Source organism: Pholcus phalangioides, unplaced genomic scaffold (assembly GCF_987345545.1).
Source record: "Pholcus phalangioides strain wild (caught in Gottingen) unplaced genomic scaffold, Ppha-v1.0 ptg000013l_1, whole genome shotgun sequence".
Lineage (NCBI taxonomy): Eukaryota > Metazoa > Arthropoda > Arachnida > Araneae > Pholcidae > Pholcus > Pholcus phalangioides.
In genome coordinates this window covers 18,989,554-18,995,485 of record NW_028301606.1, presented here as the reverse complement: position 1 = coordinate 18,995,485, position 5,932 = coordinate 18,989,554, and the positions used below count along the sequence as shown (strand labels likewise).

General features: G+C 32.3%; 1 pseudogene; it reads right to left on the bottom strand.

Moving 5' to 3' along the window:
* Positions 1-4,683: 4,683 nt before the first annotated feature.
* LOC149078729 (5S ribosomal RNA) lies at positions 4,684-4,802 on the bottom strand (annotated as a pseudogene).
* Positions 4,803-5,932: the final 1,130 nt, after the last annotated feature.

The following is a 5,932-nucleotide window of genomic DNA, read 5'->3' as shown; positions in this document are numbered from 1 at the left end:
GGAAAAGGGATAATTATTACAGAGAAAACTTTTTTATCTCATAATACACGAGGAAAAGATAGAAAGAAAGAAACGCTCAAACACCCTTATTCGGTATAGTTTATTCTTAGCGTTAAATCTCATTCAGGAAATTAATTTTAAAAGAATTATAACTGCAAAAATGTATAGTATTTTAAAAAAAATGTCATGGTTGGATTAAAATAATCAATTTCACATAAAATATTTGTCATGTTCGATTCATGTTAGAGCTCCCTAGAATAACAATCTGGAACACTATAGGTGCCTCGATTTATGCTTTTTATTGCTGTATTATTATCAGTATAGTTTTAATTAAGTTATACATATTTGGTCATTATATGTCGTATTACTTACGCTTTACAGATGCTTTATGAACATGAGTAGGTCCCGGTTTTCCAACTGTAAACTCCGTATGTTCTAAAATTTTGTGAAAGGAAAAATATAGTCAATTCAGCAATTTGATTCGATGACTGCAAATGCTATTAGTTAAAAGTGGTGAGATTGTAGGGGGAACACATGAATATGTATATAAACTTTAAACATTAGAGGTACTAAGGTTATCATGCTCTGGTGTGCGTTGAAGGCGATAGGAAATTCATTACTGTCAGAGGTTTTAGTTTAATAGTACGACACAGGTCTTAAAATCACTAAAAGGTAAAACACGACATGGCAAATTTTATAGCATAGAATTCGATCATGTTGACATTTGTCTATCTGTCACGTTTATAGAATGGAATGAGCATGGGATACACATATGTACTATTTTATTTTGTTTCTTATTTTATTGTAATTTTTTATTGTAATTATTTACAGTAATACATGACTGTTTCTGAAATATTTGGAAGTTGTGGAATGCGTATGGGATGAGCATATGTATTGTTTCGTTTTGCATTTTAAACACAATGACAATATGTTTCCCGGTGATGGCTTTTCGGTTAGAAGTTCCGTAGGATATGGACCGAGCCATTACACGTTTACTTAGTTGTCACGTTTATAGAATCGAACATAATCATCACACACCGGAACTATCGCACTTGAATAATTTTGACCAATATTTATTATTCGCTTTATCATCATCGATTCACGATGGCATAATTTCCGATTCTCTTAATATTTTCCCTAGTATTTTATAAAAAAAAAACTCGAAACTTACTCAATGGTTTGACTCTGTGTGTTACTGTCGTCGGTGTTTCTTCCTCACATGTTTCTGTATGAGCTATGTAAAAGATAAACAAAATCCTTCACACGTAAGCAAAAATTATTACAAAAATGTAAAAACTAGGACTGGTCCGATTAATGGATCCATCGGGTCGGTTAATCGATGAATAACCATGATTCACATGGCAGGTTTTTTTGTATCATTGTCAGGGAATTGAAAACAATGCAAGCAGTAAATTGTCTTGATGGGGGGGATGAAACAGTTACCTGCTTGCAATCAGGAAAATTCTTCTTAAAATTCGTGACATTCGGGAAGTTTTCGCTAATTTAAATTTGACAGTTATAATGCGGATCAGAAAAATTTTAAATACCGCTCAAAGGGTTAATCTATATCTGTATTTGTTAATATCCATTCAGTGGGACAGGCGTGGACAGACTAGGTTTGTTATGAATGAATAATACCTAAAAGTATCCGATGAAATTTCGATTAATCGACTAAAATATTTTGATTGACCAGTTAAAAATTTTAATTGATTCCCAGCCTTTGTAAAAACAAATATTCTTGAGCCTTGAATATTCACTCGCATATCAGAGTGCCGTAGAAGAGACTTTAACAGCTCGTACTCCATCATCGCTCTGCCAGTTAAATGCAGTAGTGCATTGGAGCCATGTTTGATATAAGAGAATAGAGATGATGACAATGTAAAGAGTCATCCATCTCACACCATCTCTAAGATTGTTAAAAATATTTAAAAACGCTGCTGTTGGAGTACATATTTGTACTGGGAGTTACTGGCCACCACCTCTAAAGGAACCAATGGCTATCAAATATTGATCATAATTGATGTTAATTCAAAATTATATGTGATAATATGATGTAATATGAATAAATGATAATAAAGTCACCATGCAAAGAGATGCCGAAGATGCAATAAGTAATAGTCGTGTGTCTAATGCTATATGAACATGATAATGTAGATATATACGTATATAAAATATAAAAAATAATGAAAAATATAAAAATAAAAAATAATAAAAAATATAAAATAATATATAATATATGTAGGATATGAGAGAGAGAAGAATTTACACTGGCATATATGCAGTGTCTCAATCCTGGCAATACCAGAATGCAGAGGATTAGTCATATAATACAAGTTTATTATATTCACCTGAAGGAGCACGAACAGACACTTCAATTGTCTCTGGTGTTGCTCTGATTTCTGCTTCAGTTTTACCTGTAAATACGGAGTGAATAAAATGCATAAAATATCTTTCAAATGGAATTCATGCATATTTTCTTTATTCAGATCCCAAGAAACGAAGAAACTGAAAATATTATCTTATAAGGCATGCGTATCTTCATGTAGGCTACATGTGGGCTACGTTTTTCAAAAAAAACATAACTAAAAAATGGTATAAGTGGAAAATATCTATAAGAATTATTAGTTTCTCACTGACCATAGCTTTTTTATGAATTTTTTAAAATTTATTAGCAAACAAATGTCTCAATCTAATTTTGTTTTTAAATCTAATGTCTCGTAATGGTAAGTAAGTACTCTACAACGAGGACAAATTTCCTGGTATGATGGATGATTAAATAATGTGGATGATTAAATAATGTTATCTAGATAAATAGATATCAAAAGAAAATAATTACAATAAATGTCATTAATTAAAATGAATGAGATAAAAATCATTAAAAAATCATCATTTTATACTCACATGTCACAGTTTCAAGAACTTTCTTCGTAGAAGGTAGTGACATACTACAATCTTCAACAATAGCTATTTGCATAGAAAAAGGCAAAAAACAAAAAATGATGTTATAGAAGCAAGAAGAAACGCAATAGAAGATAGGAAAATTAAAAATACCTTATAAGATAGTTGGGGAAAAAAACCATTCAGTGAATTGAAACAGAATATCTTTTAACACTAGAAGGGCCGGACTACACCGTTATACGTAAAAGGACCGATGAAAGTCATTTTGACTGCTGCTTCTTTTTACAAGATTCATTGAAAGAGAGGTTATTTGCGGAGATGAAGATTACAAGGAAGAAAATTCATCACTGCCCCCACGGGAACTCGAACCCCGGTCTCTCGTTGCAGGACGAGTGCGCTACCATCTAAGCTATAGAAGCAGACAGAGTACTTCAACCTTCGAGCGTATATATATGTCGGAAGGCACCGTACATGGACGGCGTCAACAATCAACTAATAGCTCGTGAATGACATAGGCCATCCAGATGGCCACATCTAGTTGACCTACGTCATTCACGAGCAATTGTCAATTTTTATATTTGAAAATACGTGGCCAAAAAATCTGTTATACCAATTTTATTTTCTAAATTTTTTGGTTTTTTAGAAAGTATATCTTTTAGCGTCATTTCGGTGCAATACACGTCTATATAAGTACGGTACAATAATTTTATACCGAGAAAGAGGTTATTTATAGTCAGTGTCAGTTTCTGAGCTGATGGAATTTTATGTGTTTAGAGATTCATAAAATTGCACAGAATCAAAGGAAATGTAGATTAAATCAAAGGTAATAACTTTTAGACATTACTAAGTAATATTTTACCAGTTTATAGGTAAGAATAAAATGAAGGAAAAACTACATATTTCCTTTAGTTGGTCATTGTAACTAACTAAAATCTCTCTCTACTCGCATTAATTAATTAAATAAATTGCTGGTTTATATATTGTTTAAATAAACATAAGCTAATATTTTAAACAATATTCATTTGCATCCGTATTTGTAAAAAAAAAGGAAATTTAATACATTGTTAGGGAGAGGTGAACCACAGAATGTTAAGAATGCAGAATAAAGAATCGTAATCATAATTTACGGTAATAGTGGATTTCAAATAACCAAATTAGAAAAAAAAATCTGGTCGAGAAAGAAAGGCAAGCTTTCTATATTAATCCGAATTTTGTGAAAATATTACATAAATACATAAAATGTCACAATTTATCACAAGACTATATTATGGTGATTCTAATAGCGAAAATAAAGTATAACATACGATGAATCGTTTCCGAAATTATTGAGGTGGATGCTGTGTCTTTCTTCATCCGACTAGTTAATGCTGAAAGAGAGTTATGTAAATTTTAGAGAAAAGCAGAGAGAGAGAGCGTATTCAAAAGAGAATCTGGATACTAATATAGTACAAGTTTAGGTCTCATCTTTTGTTAGATCAGTTGAAAATTTTTTTTCTATGTACTACCATGCACGATATGGGAATTCATTTTCCGGCAAATGTTTTTACTGTATCATAATCTGGCTATTTCGCTTAACACCAACTCTGGCCATATCACTATATTGCAATTTACTGCCATTAATGAGGTGGGTTTGAAATGAAGGCACGGTCTATCGGTGGTCACCTAAAGCTCGTTAGGGAAAACATGTTATCTATATGACCCCTCGGGTTCGAATCTGGGACCGTGACAGCAACCTTCACGGTGGTAGACGAGCATCTTACCACCTTGCCACTCGGGCAAAAGTGATGCCAACAGCACGCGGTGTTCTCAGGTGGCCAACCTCCCAAGTACTATCCGCGCCCGATGCCAATTAACTTTGGTGGTCCGACGAGAACCGGTGTTTTCAGCATGGTATGGCCGTTGGATCGAACTCATAACTTGACTGGTTTTAAAAGAAGAAAGTGAAATTTAGCAGCAAGTAAAACAGTGACATTTAACGCAAAATAGTTGCAATTCAAAAATAGTTGCAATTCAAAGTTGCAATTCAAAAATACCACATAGACCTAATATAAATTTGATATACAGTCGAATCTGATCAAGACGGAATCAAAGAAACACCAAATTTTTGTTTTTACTGAGAGGATTCCGTATTCGTTAGAAAATAAAAATTTGATCAAGGTCAACGTGCAAAAAATATTTAAAATGCATATTAAGTAAGTTCTTCTTAACGAGGTCTGGATGCATAAATGTAGTGCTATGAACAAAATTCGTGGCACGATATCAATAAGGAATCATTTTAAGCAAGGAAATGCATTCAAATTTCGGTTTGAAAAACTTGTAAGATTTTGCTCCCTATATTAAAAGGCTCACTTTATTTGATTAACAAAAAAAATATTGATCAGGCCATCTCGCATAAAAAGGGGGGGGGGGACTCAAAATACTTGCATTGTCAAATTTACCACAATGTGATTGTTTCAAATTAGAATACACAAAAATGCTGGTTGAACATAAATCATAAGTAATATGTTCAATTTGTTCTTCGCATTTCTAACCAATGATAACACATCCTTTCTCTTCAATGGTAAGGCGAGAATGTGAAAAATGTCCATTTTCCATGTATGAACAATTTTTTATTTTACAAAATTTTGATAAAATGTCAAAAAAAAAAATGTATCGCAAAACTGATGAATAATTATAGAACTGAATAATGTAATAAAATGTTGAAAAATACTTTCAACCGAAACTGATTTGAACTTACTTGGCTCCGTCCTTACAACTTTTCTTTTCGTTGGAGTTGCTTTGACTTTTGATTCTGTGTGATCTGCGAATAAATATACATTGAACATAACTGAACATAATAAAGTTATAAAACGTAATTAGTTTTTTACTGTACAATAAATTTCCATTTGACAAGGTTAAATTAAAAAGTTTAATTTTTATTTGCACACACATCCATGCTTTTCAATTCACTTACTTTCTGGAATAGCCATAACATTTATAGTCGTAGGAGTTTCAAAGAATTTTTCACTCGTTGCATCTAGATGAAGTAAAAAGT